Genomic DNA, 20118 nt, shown 5'->3' with positions numbered 1-20118 from the left:
TAAAAGAAACAAACTCAATTAGCTGTACTGCTGGATAAGTGTTCAATGGTTATTGTATTTATATTTGATTAAAAAAACCAATAAAATTTTGTGTTTTTTTTAAAGTTGTATCTACCACCCATTTTATTACACTAAGCCTGCAACGTACATGGAGGTTACGTTCTGCAGATCCCACCTAAAGCAAATATCGTGTATAGTCAAAACACGTTGGGTTCAATGGTGAGTGGGATTGCCAAGGTTCTTTGCCAAGCATGTAAAGCTGAATGTGCACAAGTTAAATGCGCTTAAGTTGCGGCCTTACTGTACATCTTTTCTCTCCCCCCCCCCCCAATAGTTCCTGCATTTGCTCAACATGCCAATGGATGCTTAAAGGCAACAAATTATGGATACATTCATTTGTTCAATTTGTATGCCACTCTTCCCCCAGAGCACTCAAGCATAGTGGGTTTAACCAGTTTGAAAACTGCTTAAACAAAAGGCTCAAACACAACAAAAGCAGAACAAAAAACCCCACCAATCTTTGCTGTTTGGCTCAACAGTTAAGTATTGTGTTTTGGGACATGAGATTATCAGCAAGCTGCAACACTGGCAGAAAAGGAAAGAATAAGACAGCTGCTATCTGCTTCATTGTATAGCAATTATATATTGCCTAAAGTTTCCACCACACTAGCAGTAAAGCCAGAAACTTATGCTATAGCAGAGACCCTGGGATTTGGATCTCATAAAGATCTCTCCTCAGCTACTGAATTACTTGCAACACAGAACCCAGGTGAAGCCAATCAGCATTGCTCTCTCTCTCTTTGAGGTTTTAACAAAGAAATAAGCCATTTGCAATAACTGTAGTGTAATCATGCAAAATATGTTTTAAAAAAACAATTATGGAATGTAATATTATTATTTGTTAACAATACATCTGAGCTACTGAAAGAAAGAGGGCTAGTTTGCCATTTGAGGATTATTAGCTAAATTGTCTTCTCCTGCTGGACTATAGGCTCCAGATATTAAGTTTTCCCACCAGAAGCCTTGGAACAGGTCCAGGAGAGAGTGTTCTTACCAACTCTAAAATAAATTGTGAAAAATGGCTCAGCAGATCCATCAGACCATGCAGTTGAACAGATGGAGAGCAATTCAAACTATTATGCTGGGTAGAACACACTGCTGCTCCAAATTATATTTCCCCTCATTATAAAAGAATGTGGTTTTAAGAGGAAGACAAGGGAAAAAAAGTTAATAAATTTTTAGCTAATGGGTACTGGAAAGGGAGTCTAAGAGGCTACTTTGAAGCCTATTATGCTAGATTGACTAATACTCCAAGTCCCCATTTACAAGAAATAAAGCCAATTTAATGCACACTGAATTAGGATCTTTGCACTCAGGATTAATAGTGCCTTTTAACAGGTCACTACAGACAGAGTTAGATATGCGTATCTAGCAACAGGGAAACATACAAATAGTACATTTCACAAGCAGAAAATAAACCCCATGGAACAAAATATATCATTAGGGACAGTGTTTCAATACATTTTCCAAATTAAATCACTTCTCAGTCTTACTGTATAGAGGTTTGGATGTTTGTGCCCATGCACATTCCTTTGAATAAGGGCTCTTTTTGGCAGATAATTTTAAATCTCCAATGAAAAGAGGAGGGAAGAGCTCAAGGAGAGAGCCAGTTTGAATAGCCTGGGTTACAATTAAGGGTGACATCTGGCTAATATGCCAGTGACACAGCTGGCATCCCACTGCAAACCCTTGAACAATATACCAACAATACAATAACTGCTATAAAAAATAGGAAGCTGCCAAGCCGTATTCTAATGGGTACAGAGAACAGAATGCGATTGGGGGGGATTGTGGTCTTTTTCTCTCCCCCCCCCCTTTTAAAGCAAACCAGAGAACTGGTAAACTATTTTATAGCAATATTTATTTTTTGTCATATTGAGGTTTATTATTATTAATAATAATATTATTACATCTGTGCCGATTTACGCTTTAAACCACTTGTTTTGAATTGTTGTCTGTGAAGGTATCCCATTAACAAGTAAGAACACAACAACCGTGACAGGCCCATACCCAATCCATGCAAATGCACACCAGCATCAACTGCTGTCTGCCACGAGAATGCTGCATACATATTTCCTGGATGAGATCATTTTAAACCTTACACAACTGTGTGAAAAGCCTATACAGAAATTGCTTCTACACTTTCCTAAGTGATCTCTGTCACATTTAAGTTTCTGATGGGCAGGTGAAAGGAGCAAGAGAAGAAAGAACAATGCAGGACAGCCACAGCCTTGCTCCAAGAAACTCAGAGCAACATACATGAGGGTTATTCCATATACGATTCTCACAGCAGCCACAGCAGAACTACTATGAACTGATAAAGTGTGACACATCTGTTATAGGGATAAGCAGGTATCTGACCCCCCAGGTCTTCCTAGTCAAAGTCCAACCATCTAACAGATATACTACTTTAAGATCTATCACAAGATAATGTAGTGACCAATTTGAACCTCCCCCCTGACCCCAGACTAGGGGTCTACAGGTATCAGATAGCTTTGCAAGCAGAGCAAAAAACTGTGGTTCCAAGGAAGCCCTCCCTGCCAACCTTTTGTGCAAAAAAGGCAAGCGGGTAGCATGCTTGGCAGCTACTTGAAGCACTGAAACCAAGCAGAAGTCCATCCTCCCAGCTGAATTTCCCTGCCTTGGTTTGACCCACCTGGCAAACAACCGCCAGGGAGGGAATGCAGATCTCTGTTCAGCAGCTGGGACCATCTTTCTTGCCAGCTTCGGGAGGAAAGCTTGGCTTCTTGGGCTCACCAGAGGCCAGTGAGAACGCTTGCCATGCTGAGTGAAAACAAAGCCTGACCAATCAATTTGCCATAAATCAGGCCCATAATACTGAAACACCTAAGAGAGGGGAGGCCATAAAGGGAGCACAGCAGAGTGGTTTTGTAGCCTTTACTTGAGAACAGCACTGTATAGAGTGCTTTATCATATTCAAGGTATATATTTAATCAAAAAGTACATACATCTTTCACCTAGGCCATGAAAACAAGGAGGAGCTTCAGTGTATATTCCCAACAGTGGCAATTTGGGTTAAGAACTTAATTTGTTCTGGAGGTCCGTTCTTAACCTGAAACTGTTCTTAACCTGAGGTACCACTTTAGCTAATGGGGCCTCCTGCTGCCACCACGCCGCTGCCACGCAATTTCTGTTCTCATCCTGAAGCAAAGTTCTTAACCTGAGGTACTATTTCTGAGTTAGCGGAGTCTGTAACCTGAAGCATCTGTAACCTGAAGCATCTGTAACCCGAGGTACCACTGTACTGCATTAGAGACTCTTATTCCTCCCCCCTGCAACTGGAGACCAATACTTTAACTTAAAACAAATCAAAAGTCATGACACATTTCCATTTCTCTACATTTCTGAGAGAGATCACAACAGGTCTTAAATCTTAGTCTCACAAGGTAACAGGTATGGATTCAGTCTGGATGCCAATGATTTCTCAGGGGTCAGCAAACTTTTTCAGCAGGGGGCCAGTCCAATTTCCCTCAGACCTTGTTGGGTGCCAGGCTATATTTTTTGCGGGGTGGGGAGGAATGAATTCCTATGCCCCACAAATAACCCAGAGATACATTTTAAATAAAAGCACACATTCTACTCATGTAAAAACACGCTGATTCCCAGACTGTCCGTGGGCTGGATTTAGAAGGCGATTGGGCCAGATCCAGGCCCCGGGCCTTAGTTTGCCTACCCGTGTTCTAGATAGACTTGAAGAAGGCTCTGAATAAAACAAGTTTCCATGTAAAGTTTTTTGGTCTGAGCAAGAACATATTTAACTGTGCTGTTGCTTCTTGCCGCACCCTTGACTTGCCTCCTAGCCTTTGGACCTCAACATGACTGGGGCCATATCTGACAGGCACCGAAATGTCACAGAATGATAGAATTGTAAGGGGACCAAAGAGTCATTTAGTCCAACCCCCAGCAATGCATCCCTGGCAGAGGGATATTCTTTTTTTTTTTTTAAATATAAATGCACACATAAAACAATCTTACTTTTATAACAACAAATTCTTCACTTCTTTGGACTCCCTCACGTCCCCCTCTCCCATTTACATCATTAAAAAAAAATTTTTCCAAACAAATTATCAACTTGTTTACAATCTCATGTCCACACATTCCAATATGATTTAACACTTTTTCCGATAAAAATTTTTATATTTTCTTTAGTCTCACTTATCATCAAATTTAAATCTAGTTTAGTGGTGGCCAGTTTTTTATAATCTAGCATCCTTCTTAACATTCAAACAAATTACAATGTTTTTGTAGATACATCTTGAATTTCTCCCAGTCTTCCTCCATCTTTTCTTCTCCCAGGTCTCGGATTCTGCCAGTCATCTCGGCCAGTTGCATATAGTCCATCAGCTGCATCTGCCACTCTTCCAGTGTGGGTAAATCTTGAGTTTTCCAATTTTTTGCGATGAGAATCCTTGCTGCCGTTGTTGCATACATGAAAAATGTTCGATCCTTCTTTAACACCTTCTGGCCGACAATACCCAGAAGGAAGGCCTCTGGTTTCTTAGTGAAGGTATACTTAAATACCTTTTTCAGCTCATTGTATATCATTTCCCAGAAGGCCTTCACCTTAGGGCATGTCCACCAGAGGTGGAAGAATGTTCCTTCATTTTCTTTACATTTCCAACATTTATTGTCAGACGAATGGTATATTTTGGCAAGTTTAACTGGGGTCATGTACCATCTATATATCATTTTCATAACATTTTCCTTCAGAGCATTACATGCAGTGAAGTTCAACCCAGTGGTCCACAACCTTTCCCAGTCCTCAAACATAATGTTATGCCCAATATCCTGTGCCCATTTTATCATAGCCGATTTAACCATTTCGTCTTGTGTGTTCCATTTTAGCAGCAAGTTATACATTCTAGATAGTACCTTGGTTTTGGGTTCTAACAATTCTGTTTCTAACTTCGATTTCTCCACCTGGAACCCTAACTTTTTGTCATTTTTAAAAACTTCTTTAATCTGAGCATAATGTAACCAGTCTCGCACCTTATCCTTCATTTTCTCCAAACTCTGCAATTTCCAATTGTCTCCATCTTTTTCTAATAGTTCCCAATATTTTGGCCATTTGGCCTCCATATTGGGTCTTTTTCGGGCCTTAGCCTCCAGAGGTGAGAGCCACCTTGGAGTTTTGTTTTCCAATAAGTCTTTATATTTCGTCCAGACATTGAACAGTGCTTTCCTGACAATATGGTTCTTAAAGGCCTTATTGATCTTAACTTTGTCATACCATAAGTATGCATGCCAACCAAAAGCATTGTTAAAACCTTCCAAATCCAGCACGTCAGTGTCTTCGAGAAGTAGCCAATCTTTTAGCCAGCAGAAAGCTGCGGCTTCATAGTACAACTTTAAGTCTGGCAGGGCAAAGCCACCTCTTTCTTTCGCATCTGTTAATATCTTAAACTTAATTCTGGGCTTTTTGCCCTGCCAGACAAATTTAGATATATCTTTCTGCCACTTCCGGAAGCACTCCGTTTTGTCCACAATCTGTAATGTTTGAAACAAAAACAACATTTTTGGCAATACATTCATCTTAATAGCAGCAATTCGGCCTAACAAAGAAAGCTTCAATTTTGTCCAACTATCCAAGTCTCTCTTAATTTCAGACCAACATTTTTCATAATTGTCCTTAAATAGACTCAGGTTTTTTGCTGTTATGTTTACCCCTAGGTATTTTACTTTTTTAACCATAGTTAGTTCTGTTTCTCTCTGAAACCTTTCCGACTCTGTATCTGTCAAATTTTTTCCCAACACTTTAGTTTTCTGTTTATTTAATTTAAATCCTGCCACCCGACCAAAATCCTGTATCAGTTGTAATACTCTTTTCGTACTAGATTCTGGCTCCTGCAGAGTCAAAACTAGGTCATCTGCAAAAGCTTTCAATTTGTATTGTTTCGCTCCGACCTGAATCCCTTCCACCAACCGGTCCCCTCTGATCAAGTTCAAGAGCACCTCCAGAACCGAAATGAATAACAAAGGGGAAATCGGGCAGCCTTGTCGTGTTCCTTTTTCAATTTTGAACTCTTCTGTAACCACATTGTTAACTATCAGTTTGGCCTTTTGTTCTGAATATATTGCGTCAATCCCATTCTCAAACCCCCGTCCCACTCCCATTTCATTCAAATTTCCCTTCATAAATTTCCAAGAAATATTGTCAAAGGCCTTCTCCGCATCTATGAAAATTAACACTGCTTTTGTATTTATGTCTGTTTGCAGAAGTTCCAAAACGTCAATAATGTTCCTAGTATTTGCAAACATATGTCTACCTGGGAGAAAGCCTGCCTGGTCTTTATGAATTACTTCATTAAGCACTCTTTTAAATCTACTTGCCAAAATGTCTGCAAATATTTTGTAATCCACATTCAAAAGGGAGATGGGACGATAGTTTTTGAGTTGTGTCTTTTCAGCTTCAGATTTTGGTATCAATGTGATAAAGGCTTCCTTCCACGATTCCGGCGCCTTCTTCCCTTCCATAATTTCATTACAGACCTCCATCATTGGTTGGGTCAGATAGTCTTTTAATGTCTTGTAATACTTGGAGGTCAAACCGTCTGGCCCTGGAGATTTGCCCAGTTGCATGTTCTGAATAGCTTGTTCAATCTCTTGTTGTGTTATTTTGTTGTTCAGGATTAATCTGTTTTTTTGTGACAACTTTGTTAATCCATTTCTTTCCAGAAATTGTTTAATCTCAACCTCATCTTGCGGCCCTTGAGTGTATAATTTTTTAAAGTATCTCTGGAAGCACTTTCTAATTTCCATGGGGTTCTGGATATTTCTTCCTTCAATTTCTAGGTTTGTAACTGTATTTAATTTCTGTCTCTTCTTCAACTGCCAAGCTAGCAGTTTTCCACATTTATTTGCCGATTCAAAAGTTTTTTGTTTCATTAATTTAATCTTCCATTCTATTTCTTGGTTTATCAATTTAGAATATTGGGCTTGATATAGTTTAATTTCTCTCAGAATCGGCTGTGACTTCGGGTTTGATCTTAATTTCTTCTCCAATTCTTTAATTTTCTGCAAAATCTTATCTTTCCTTTCATTTTGTGTTCTTTTCTTTACAGTGTTCTGTTGTATCAAGAACCCCCTCATCACAGCTTTGCTTGCGTCCCAGATAGTTCTTTTTTCCACCGTAGTGTTCATATTTATTTCAAAATAATCCTTCAAGGTTTTTTGGGCCTTCTTGACAATCTCCTGATCTCTAAACAAGCTATCATTCATCTTCCATCTAAAGGAGCCGGTTGGCAATAGTGTCATATCCATCTTCAGCGCATTATGGTCGGAGCAGGTCTTTGGGCAGATTTCCACTTTTCTGACCTTGGGTGCCAGACCTCTAGATATCCATATTTGGTCGATTCTTGTCCAAGTCAGTTGGGCTTCAGAGAAGAATGTTCCCTCTCTTCCCAGGGGGTTCTTAGTTCTCCAAATATCAATCCAGTCCATATTGTCAGCCATTTCAAAAAAGGTCTTTGGTAGTCTGCCGTCTTTTGTAACGTTTTGATTTTGTGACTTATCCATGTTTGTCGATACGACCCCATTCATATCTCCCATCATAATGATGTTGTTGTAGTCCAGATAGTCCAGCATAGTCTCATGCAACTTCTTGTAAAATTCCGATTTCCCGTCATTTGGTGCGTAGATTCCTAATATCAGAATCTTTTCTCCTTGATGTTGTATCTCAATTCCTAATATTCTTCCATGTTCATCTTTGAATAAGAATTTAGGTGACAGGCTCTCTTTTGCATATATCACCACTCCTCGCTTCTTTACTCTGTCCGAAGATATAAATTCTTGGCCAAGTCTTTTGTTTATTAACACCTTTCTATGGAGCCTAGTCACATGTGTTTCTTGTAAGCAGATAATATCCAATTGTTCTTTTTTTAGTATATGAAAAATTTTCCTCCTTTTTTCCGGGATATTGCAGCCATTAATATTCCAACTCAAAAGTTGCAGAGACATCCTGAATAAATCTGGTTATTTTTCAAGGGGTGGTATCTTGTTCAGAGAATCTTCAGAGTCCAAGGGTGCAGATGCCTCTGGTGTTTCAGGCCCTGGAAGTTGGTCAATTCCTTTGTGAAGGTCCTCTCCGTATACGTTCAGAAATTTATCTCTGTCTTCCGATGTTCTGATTTTGATCTTCTTCCCTCTAAAGGTAAAAGATAGTCCTTGAGGAAATTCCCACCTAAAGATGATTGAATTCTTCCTTAGTAGTCTTGTCAACTCCAAATAGTCAGATCTAAGATCTAACAGTTGTTTAGGAATATCCTTGTAGATCTCAATTCTTTTGTCCAAAATGTCCAGTGACTTTCCGTAGTGTAGGCCCAAAATCTTATCCCTTTCCTCCTTTGACCTCAATATTATCAAACAGTCTCTGGGCTTCTCTTTCTTTAGAAGTCTTCCGAGCCTAAAAGCTGAAACAATTTTAAAGTCCTTTTCCTCTAAACTCCAAAATTTGGAGAATTCTTTAGTCAGAAACTCAGCTAGGTTGCCTTCTTCCACTTCTGGTATTGCTCTTATCCTTAAATTGCTCTCCCTGTTCCGCAGTTCAAGCATGGACAAATAGGTCTGATGTTCGCCTACTTGCTTGCAGAGTGGTCTTACCTCTTGTTCTAAATTTTCAAGTTTTTGGCTGGTATCTTCAGCCAATTTCCGATTTTCCCCTGCAGCCTCCTTCAATTCTCCGATTGCTTGAGTATTCTGTGCAACTTGTCCAGATAATTTATTTAAACATTCTATGTTCTGCTCAATTTTATATGTTTGCTCATCAGCTTTCTTGTCCAAAGATTCTACTTTCTTATCCAAAGATTCTAATTTTTCAAAAATTTTCTCTAAAATAGTAGTGCTTGCCCCTGAGGCCATATCTTCCAGTTGTAATTCCTCAGTTTCTCCCTCCCCTGCCCGTGGCAGAGAAACAGTTTCGACCTCAGAGGGCAAAGTAGGCACAGATGATCTACGTGCCTGTGAGGCTGCGGTTAAAGTTGTCAAAGTTGTTTGTTTAGTTCTTCCTCTCCTTCTTGTACCACTCATTCCAAAGTTATCTAAAATTCAAGGTCAAGCTGAGTTGTTCCCATGAGAAAGCCCCGGCACAGATGGTCACAGTCAATAAGGGGCCGGGAAAAAGAAAGTAAAGTAAAAGTCACTGTTATGAGTCCCAAATCCTCTAGGGGGAGTTTAAAATATTTCAGGGAAGAAATCAATTTCAGTTAAAATAAAGTCAAATTTCTAAGTCCAGGAACCTTCAATAAAAAGATTTTTCAGCAGAGTTAAGGTTTAGTACAACCTTGGCAGAGGGATATTCAACCTGTTAAAAAAAATTCCAATGAAGGAGAGTCCACCACTTTCTGAGGTAGTTCATTCCACTGTTGAACATGAGAGTTCTTCCTAATGCTTAGTTGGAATCTTATTTCTTGTACTCTGAATCTATTGGTTCAGTTCCTGAAGCAGCAGAAAACAAGCTTGTTCCATGTGACAGCTCTTTAGATATTTGGAAATGGCCATCATATCACTTTTCAGCTTTATCTAAACATACTAAACATACCCAGCTCCCTCAACCGTTACTCATACAACTTGATTTCCAGACACTTTATAATTAATCCACAGAAGAGCTACACCATTTACAGAAACTTTAAGGCCCAGAAGTACTGAAGAAACTATCTTGCAAGCAGATGCTTTCTCAGGAAGCAGAAGCCGCTGTAGATGCTGCAGAGAGAGAAAAAGCAGCACAATGATTTTGGAAGAGAGCAAGGCTCTGCCTTCCGCAGCAAAATACAGAGGTGGAGCTCTGCCCATCAAAGGTGTAAAAACCATAGGAGCAGCCTGCCACTGGGTGCAAGTAACTTACAGGCAAGGAAACGTATCAGCCAGATAATGAGAAGAGAGGAAAGTTCAATGGTCATTTAAATAAGCATTCTGAATCAGGTTAGCCAGATTCAAAAATACACACTCACACACAAAAACAATTCTCACTACAACCAACCAAAGACATCCAACCACACCCAACCTCTCTCACCACCAAGAAAATACAACAAGTGAATAGTAAGACAACCCACACAAGTAACGGTCACAACAACCTCTCTCGCACACCAAGTACAATAGAATAATAGAAGCATTACCACCCCACCCTACCCCACTTGCCCCTCGCCTTTTTTCCTTTTCCGTTTTTTTCTTCTTCTTCCTAATTGTTTAAACCAATTCATAAACTAAGAACTTATACACTGACCACTAATAATGAAACATGTTGTAGATATTTTTCCACATTTATTATGCTATTTTTGTGATATACCGTATTTTTCGCTCTATAAGACGTACCAGACCATAAGACGCACCTAGTTTTTGGAGGAGGAAAACAAGAAAAAAAATATTCTGAATCCCAGAAGCCAGAACAGCAAGAGGGATCTGGCTTCTGGGATAGCCTCTTGCTGTCCTGGCTTATGGGATAGCCGCGCACAGCCTCTCCTGGGCAGCGGGAGGAGGCCTCCCCCAAGAGCCGCACTCCCTTTAAAGAGCATGCAGAGCGTGTGTGCGGCTCTTGGGGGCCTTTCTCCCAGGAGGGAGAAGGGCAGCCCTTCTCCCTCCTCGGGGAAAAGCCCCCAAGAGCCGCACACACGCTCCATGCGGCTCTTTAAAGGGAGCACTGAGCAGAGCCTCCCACCTGCATTCGCTCCATAAGACGCACAAACATTTCCCCTTACTTTTTAGGAGGGGAACAAAAGTGCGTCTTATAGAGCAAAAAATACAGTACAAATGACATGAGAAAATTTGGTATACTTGTTTGTATAACATTATTCTTGTTTATAAAATTCAATTTTTAAAACCCCCCAAAAACCTAACTATTCTGAATCCTGGCACAGAACTAGGATGGGGGAAGAGATCCAGAACTGCACACACCTCATTTGCAGTGTTAGAAACTCAGATATATAATTTCATTGCCAAATGGGACCATAAACCACAATGGCATGAACATCCTAAATTGGGCCAGGAAACCAACTAGCAGCAAATGCAGTTGTTTTAGAACAGGGGTTTATAGGATTTCTAAAGACAAACCCAGCCAGCAATCTGCCTGCTGCATTTTGCATGTTGAAAAGCCTTCAAATTAATGTATGCAGGTCAAGGAGTATTGTGAGCCACTTTTCCTACCTGCAATGAAAGGAGATCTGTGAGAGGCTGCTTCAAAAAGCAATGATAATACGTCTTGCTGTATTGTTAGAATTTTCTATTGTTTTCTAAGATGCCCTCATGGTATTAAAACCATCTCACACTATCACTGCTTGTTCCACATTTGATTCACTGCACCAGGCAGACTGTATATCCTTGACAGTAGGTCTCCCAAATAAAATCCTTCACAGGAACATCAGAATAACATTGCTTTTGTATTTTCAAAACACAATCGCTGTTTGCCCAAGCGGCCCATTGTACACAGCAGCTTAAGGTTCGACACTAAATCTAGGGCTAGAGCTACAATCACAGAAGCTTTACTATAAACTGATTTTGCAATGAACGGCCAAGCCTCAGCTACTAAAACGATTTGCATAAACTTTGTTAGTTTGCATAGCTGCCATAGAATGTGGCAGGCCATATCTTTGTGCCAACTGAGCTCCCTGTCTTACTTTCAAGTCATCCTCCTCTTCCCCCGCCCCCCAAAACAGGACAGTATCAGGGATGGTTTGCATGTTATCAGAAGGGAAAAGAGATGCACTGCTATAATCTGTCAAGGAGGATATTAGAAATACAGAAATGGCTCTGGGTACTAACCCACAAGTGTTTCATTCTCAGAAACAAGCTACAGTCAATTTAACACAAAAAGGAGGAAACCAACCAGATTCCACATAGACACAAAATTTAAAAGTAGCTAGTACAACACACCCACCCCACAGTTGCAGTTTTGAAAAAGCCAGGTCCTAGCATTTAATCCTGCTCAGATTATTAAGGATTTAATTACTGCTATTTGCAATACATACAGCAGCATCAGTGTGCATGATGCATAACAGAATACAAGATGAAAGGTTCCTACCACAAGGAGCTTACAAACCTAAAATGTGAACTGCAATTCCTCCAGCTCAGTCTACAATTTTATGGCAAGTTCCATCTGCTAGATCTGTCCATCACTGCAACTGCTGAAATAACACCCATTATTAAGTGCTTACCTTGCGTTCTTTTTATTATTATTTTTATCAAATATGACTATATTTTGTAAACAAGTCCACAAAAGTTACTATCCTCCTGGGAAATAGTGGAGGAAGGATGGAGAGTTCTGTTGCTCTTGCAACATCCAATCACTTGCCTGCATGCAATTCCTTATCAGCTATTACCTATACCAGGCGAGTGCTGAAGTACAAGGTTGAGTTTTCTATATGTAGCACCATTGGGTACTACTACAAACTTGATACTTTCTTTCCTTGAATGAAGAGGTCTCAATCCATTTTTATTATTATTATCTCATGCTCTGGACATGTTCAGTTCCTTTTCCAATCATGTTTGCCTGTAGTTAGGGGAAGGGATGTAGCTCCATGACAAGAGCATCTGCTTTGCATTCAGAAAGTCTCAGGATCAATTTCTGGCATTTCCAAGAAGGACTGGGAGAGACTCCTGTCTGAAATCACAGAGCCACTGGCTAGTCAACAGAGACAATACTGAGCAACGTGGACCAATGATCTGACTCTGTATAAGGCAGGTTCCTACAATCCCAATTGATTTTCACAAATGGCTATTTTTTAATTCTAACTGGGGGGAGGGGCAGACACTCTCCTTTGCAGTTAGACAAGTAAAGTCATCTCTATATCAAGCTGAAAAGGATGGTATATATAGTGCTTGTTTGTGAAGCCTATCCTATGGATCTACAGAAAATAAAAAATTGCAGATGTAACAGAGGACCAGAGAGATGGTCAAAACATGGCCCCAGCCTCCAACAACCATTATTTTATAGCTCAAAAAAAAACCACCCACAAACAATTTCTGAACTGCTCCTGTCAACATAAAGCAGAATTTTGCCATAACTTAATTAGGCTGGTTCCAATCCTCTGCAATATTTCAGACATACCCCTCAAGGTTAGGCTTACTGAATTGAAAGAAAAGATAAACACTGATTGAGTATACGCTTGACAGCAAGGATATATGTTTTTAATTGATAAGGAGAGCACACACACAAAACAAAGGCAGAAACTATCCACAACAACAGGATGACTGCTCCAGTCTAAATTCCCTAGTTATATCAAGAACACAGAAGCTTTGATCATCCTCTACTCCTTTACATATTTGGTCCCTTCTGATTAGAAACTGGAGGCAAGGCTTACATAGCTAACAAGAAGAGAGGGTTTTTATTTATCTGATTTCAGTGTATCCAATATAACAGACTCAAGTGGGATTTATTAATGAATAAAAACACTTGAATGATTCAAGACAGAAAGGTACTTCCTTGTTGCAAACATCCATAGAGATGTTAGACTGAACACTGGGCTACCAATGCGTGTTAAAACACAGCTACTAAACAAGGAGGCTGAAATCCAAACTGGATTCTTGCTGTGGTCTTGCTGTGGTCTTTTCACCTGGAATTTCCCAAGTGGACAAGTGAGCCCATCTTGTTCCTTACTTCGAACTTAACAAGTCTTGTAAGTTCCAATAAAATGTCTACCATCTACAGGATAGGGCAACTGTTTTCAAGTTTCCTTTCTTCAAAGAGCACTTTCCACATCAACTCACCAATCAATGAAGTCATGAATATCTGTCACAAATCCCCTGAACATATTTGAAGTGGCACACCCCAGAATACATGTAGCACCTGCAGAGGAGGTTTGGTAATGGTAGAAAAGCCATCTTGTGGGTAAATTTGTCCCCCATTATGGATTTTTTAATGGATAAATAAATCATAGTTAGATTCCATGGTGCCTACTCCTCTAACAATTAACCCATTTAGCTATAAGCAGGTATTCATTCTCCACACTACACTCACACCAAGTTTAAACTACCAGGAGCTAAGAAACAACAAACCCTTTCTGCTCCGTAAAAGCAAGAGGTGCTTGTTATTTATATGCAATTTTCAAGTAATGCTTCCTTCAAATATTTCCTTCTCGATAGCTTGTAAGTGAGAACCAAGAACTTCATATATTTCAGAGCTAGTCAACTCATTTGCTGCCCCGAGGCAATGTAGAGCGGAAACTTTCCCAAATGGAAAAATTTTCCAATACTTAATTTCTCCATGGAATGTTTCCCATTTTGTAAGTTCATCATTAACAATAAATGGATGACAATTTCAAACACATATTAGGCACAGCAAGCATGGCTTTTAGCTTTGTTTACAAAATGCGAGTAAAACAATTGTGCTAAATTATTTTGCTCTCTAGAACATCAGAAAATTTTCTGATGCAAATTGTAAGTTTTTGTGTGTAAAGTACACTAACTTGAATAGGTAAAAAAAAATCCAATTCAATTTTCTCCCAGGAAACCCACATCACTGCTCCCCAGCAATAGCACATTTGAGGTGCACTGAAAAAAAATACTGGTAGCTTAAGTTCAACTCCAAACAAATAAAGTGAAAAAGATGCACAGCACTGATTAACAGACACCATTAAGAGGAATCGCAGCAAAGGGCCACAAGTGTATAGACTGGTAAGAAAATTGCAGAGAAAATTATGGTACCCACTAGAGCACAATCACAAAGTCAGACAACAAGACCTGGGATACAGGGAGAGCAAGACAGAAACAGAATTTAAGAACCTTCTTTAAAAGGGGACACACATTTGCCTCACCAAAAGGCTATAAACAGAGCATTGTTTTAACCTGTTACAAACCACCACCTTTCTCCAGAACAAGCATTAAACAAAAGCAGAGCAATTTTTAAATACCTAACAGGTTTGCAGTTATGAGATGCAGAGTGCAAAGGTTATCCAACAGTACTGTCTCAATAGATATATCCAAAGCAATTGAGAAAATTAATTCTATCTCTTCCAGTCTCTTCCAAAAGCAACCAAGTCTTAATTTTCCCCCCAAAAAGAAAAAGCCTAAGAACATTTTTAAAATGAAGCTGCTCACCTCATAATAAACATATGCAGCTGTTTGAAGGCGACATGGATGGTCCCCTAATCAAAGCAGCAACATAAAAAAATCTAAAAATAAATCTAAAAATACATGAATTCAGGTATGAAAGCATGTCCTTATGGAGGCTTCAATGGATTTTATGTTGCTACGTTTGTGTCGAGATGCTGTTCTGTACTGTTTGTATTTTGGCTGCTATTTTTAAAACTTTTTTTAAACAACAACAACCAATGTTTGTAAACTACCCATAGGACTGAGATAATGTAGTACTGTATCTTAAAGCAATAAAGAAATATTTATTATTATTATTTTTTCTCTCTCCCCAACTCTTACATTGAAGAGCCTAGCCGAAAGATTTATCCATGAAATGTGGGCTGTGGTCCCTACCACAATGACTTCCAGGATTAATGACAACTGCCCATCTTCCATAACTTTAGAGGACTCCTTTGGAGAAGGTGATTTTAAACACACAGAGACCATACAATAAACAAAACTGGCTACATGCCAGCACAACACACATACACATGCCTGAGGTATGTTTCCTTAATATTTAAGCTTGCAGAATGTATTTCACACTGTATAACATCGTTCATCTATCCAGCTATTTGGATGTATGAGAAATTTAGTTTTCAGCAACCAAAAGCAATGTTGTGGAAACCCCTCCAAAGCTCAAATCTATTACATCAGTATCATCCCTATGCTTTTAGCAGCATCTCTATGGAATTTCTAAAGTAGCTATTATGCCTTACAAGCTTGTTGCATGGTAACTTATGAGCATCACCACCAACCTTGCTAACCTCAAGGGCTATGGAGTAGAAAGCCAAATTTAGCATCACTGTCAGATTATTCCAGATCCATTTGTATGACAGTTTGAGGAAGTGTTAATAGGAAGGCCTAAGATGCAAGAGGAAGTAGTATTCTATGAAATACTACTATGATGAAATCTCTGCTGTCCACTAGAAAGTCTTTATGAAACCATTAGTTATATTGTCTATGTCATGTTGATAGGTTGTAAACCAACTTGAGTTCAGCGATGTGGAAGAGCAGTACTGTATACAAATTAAAACTGAAATTAGAATCCATAATTTTTCTGGGGTTTTTGTTCATTTTTGAGTCACTGTATCTTTATCTTGAATTTCATGTTTTCTCATCATTATATATTATGAATGTACTTCTTCATTTGTAAATACAAATGTTCCAATATGTTGGGCTGCAATGCCACTTTACAGGAATCCAAAGCCTAATTCTCACACACCTTGTATGTGTTACACCTGCATTGAATGAACACAGTTTTTGTTCACTGCAGATAATTCTTTGGTGGGTGAACACATCAATTTATTTCATCGTGTTACGAGCATTTCTTTCACTACGCCACATTATGTAAAAATGATCTTGTGGTGATAGCAAAAGGTAATCTAGCACTGTGGTGTAAATCTCAGAAATTGTTGGTTCATCAACAATAATCTTCTTGTAAAATTTATTACAACACGCAGACTCATTTTTTTCTCTGCAATCAATGTCATTCTGTGTAGGTATGTCCAAAACCCTCTCTCATTCTGAATACAAATCCAACTTTTATCACTTCTGCTGTAGTTCTCTTTGTAACTTCTCTTAGGAGTATCTGCACAGCACCCACCTGCATGACCACTTGAAAAGCTGGGATAACAAGAGTAGATACTTGAAATATTTTCAGGCACATTAACACTCAAGGTGCATTCAAAACTTGCCAACCTTTTTTCAGTGCTTCTGCAGCACTAGGTTTTAGGGAATTGGTGTATAGAATTTGCTGCCACAAAGGTAGTAAAGGAGATTAAACAAATTAATTCATGGAGGAAAACTATAAATGGATATGAGCCATGATGTGCAACCTCCAATTTTCAGAGCAATATGTCAGAACCAGCCCAGATAATGTGAGCAAAAATAGGGGGTTACTGCTTTTGTGGTCCATTTGTGTGCATTCCAGAGAAATGTTGGTGACAACTGCAGGAAAAAAGGATGTTAGACCAGAGAGAACTTTGGTATGATTCAGAAGAGTTCTTCTTATGTTCTTCTTAATATTGTTTGTCCCTGATGTTGTCACTGCTGGGAATTCATAGACATGGTAAAGGCAAGAACATTTGCAACAACATGCTTCAGTGTGTTCACCTTTGTTCCAAGATTCTTCTGAGAATTGAAGCAAAGACAGCATGGAAGTAATACCAGTTCATCAGTTCATACATTTCTTCATGAAAACATGTTTCACAGCGCCACAATATTCAGTTTTCCACAGCTTTTTCAACAATCAAAGCCAGTATTTGTTAGCAGTCCCAAGGGCAAGTGCACCTCTCCATCAAACTGCCAATATCTACACATAAAGGTCAATATTTGAAAGGGGAACCGGCATATGCTGGCCAGTGGCGTAGCATGGGTTGTCAGCACCCGGGGCAAGGCAAGTAATTTGCACCCCCTAACCCGTGGATTAGCGCCCCCTAACCCTAACCCCCAGATGTTGCGCCCGGTGCGGCCGGCCCCCCCTGCACCCCCCACGCTACGCCACTGATGCTGGCTCTTCCACTCCATCAACTGGTAGGAAGCTGACTGGTATACAGCCGCCATTTTGCCTCTATGAAGAATATTGGGTAAAAATTCCCAGAGATACAGGGGCAGCCAGAAGTTTTTCACTCCAAGTTCAGTAAATAAATATTCCTTCCCTCTACTTCTCTGCCCCATTTGAGCACTACTGCTCTCTGTGCATTTCTGATGTTTGTCACTCTGAATATCCTTGACTGTGATCAAATGTACTTCTTAAATATCTCCACACTGTACTTTGGGCAAACTTAAATTAACTCACAAGCCATCACTGTTGGCTTGACTGGAGATCCATCGGCCTTCATTTCTCAGTTCAACATTGTCCCATCTTAAGTGATGACACAGGTTAACTGCTATTGGTTTTGTGCCGCTAGTTTTTATAATTTTGCTTTTGCAGACCTATTCTGACATGAATCATAAGGACTGCGCCTCTATTTTTTGGCAAAAAAATAAAAATACATTTTCCTACTACTACAGTTTCAACAGTGAGCTAGGAGCTGTACTAAAAGTAGGACCTATTTACATGGTTGGTTATCCTGGGCTCACTTTCCCCTTCGATGACATCAAATCAAATTCATACCAGTAGAAGATATATGCCTCCATCAACCTACATCTTTGTCAACAACCTGAGTTAATTATAGTTACTGAGGTGCACATAAAACAGTTCCCAAGCCACAGCTGATCTGGGCATTTGATATATTGCAGTTTGGGTTTCAGATTGTGAATATGTGGCCCTTTTTTCAAAACATGATAATATAGGTTTACCCTCAGAGATTTTTCATGTGAGATAGGATGACATCAGTTGTGTGCATATTAAGTATAGGACAACCTGCCTTAATGCTAGCCATAGGGGCTAGATAGTCCATGTGTATGTTTCCCAACTTTATAGTTCTATGCAATATCTATGCAAACACATTTTGTGCTTTTTCCTCCCAAAAATATTGGGAATGTATTTGCAGTATCTGATGCAGAGCTGTGTAGGATATACACAAGATGCAAGTAGGAGTAGAAACAGAGAAGAGGAATGGTGGCAGTAGGAGGAAACAGGAGCAAGCTCTGCAGGAATGAACAGAAGTATGAGCACTTTCCACCCACATAGTGCTGTAGAATAAGAGAGCATCATTAGGCAGAAATAGATTACAAGAACAGTAGCAAACTGTTATAGTAGTCCAGAGTCTCTTGCTACCCTACCATCACAAATCAAAGCAAATTTTACCTATAGCAGCTAGAGTGAGCTTTTGGCAGTTTAGTGCAATAGTCTCACTAATACATGCCTCAGTTAAAGCAGCCACGCTTCTAATATTTACAATATGAATATATGTCTATATATAATCAGAGAGACACATTACGTGGAAAGCACTCACAAACCTATGCTGCCTTTTGTATATTCTTCCTCCTCCTAAATTTTAATGCATACTACTGCATATACAAGCTGAACAATTCTTTCCAATCTTGGAAATGCAATTTGTCCTGTTTTAAACCAAGAAGAGAGTAGTCCTTAGGATAGATATCTCTTTGCTTGCATTGTACCAAGTATTGCACAGAAGAAGCTTCTTTTCAGGGTACACAATGGCTTGGTTTGCACTTCACGCTAAGCCAAACCATGGCTTTGTGCATGTGTGCAGGCTCCAGAAGAATAGACCACGGCCATCCCAGTCAATTCTGCTGTTTCAATAAACCATGGTTTGGCTTAATATGTCATTCAAACAAAAAATCATAGTTCTCTGAAGACTAACCACAAGCTGCAACCAAGGTTTGTCCTATGGTGTACAGCTTTGGATTTGTCTGGGAGAGCTAAACCATGAGCCTGCGTTCAGAAAATTTGTTAAGCCAAACCATGGCAGAACAATCTCTGGAAGTCCACACATTTGAACATTCATGTTAAGCTGTAGTTTGGCTAAGTATAACATGTGAACCAGGCCTAATCCTCTAAGAAAACCTTCAGTTTTTCACACATACCTCCATACATTACTTATACATTACTAAGGCTTTAACTCGTTTTTATGTTCCTGAAGCACACAAAAGCAAGTTAAAGGCTTGTTTAACACAAAAGAATATGCATGAACAAACCTACACAGAATGTCATTGACACCAATGCTGCAATAGGTCTAGCAACAGCTGTTCAAACTACTAGTGCCTCAGCTGCTCAGATGAAGTCTTAATTAGTGGATAAATTATCAGCCCTGAGAGGACAGACAAGTTGGTAGCATATTCCACCTTAGGAGTAATCCAGGCTACTTATTTCCTTCAGCTTTGGTCAATTTCTGAAGGACATAATGGGGCACAACGGTTTGCAGATCTTTTTTCTATGCTTACTTGCACCTCGGCTTCGTGTTTCCTCTCCTGACCATACTTGTCAACCACAGTCTCTCACACAAGAGAAAGGCCCAGGCTTCATCTTAAACTCTTTGGGCTACCTTGACACTTCTCTGATTTTGATTCCAT

The 20118-nt window shown here is 39.5% G+C and overlaps 1 protein-coding gene across 3 annotated transcripts in view; it reads right to left on the bottom strand.

Moving 5' to 3' along the window:
* IGSF3 (immunoglobulin superfamily member 3) overlaps nt 1–20118 on the bottom strand; it is a 494096-nt gene that overhangs the window by 94113 nt on the left and 379865 nt on the right. The window lies entirely within an intron of this gene.

The sequence above is a fragment of the Podarcis erhardii genome, assembly GCF_964252035.2.
Source record: "Podarcis erhardii genome assembly, chromosome: 4".
NCBI classification, from domain to species: Eukaryota; Metazoa; Chordata; class Lepidosauria; order Squamata; family Lacertidae; genus Podarcis; species Podarcis erhardii.
Note: the sequence above shows the minus strand (reverse complement) of the source record. Positions and strands in the feature narration are given on the sequence as shown.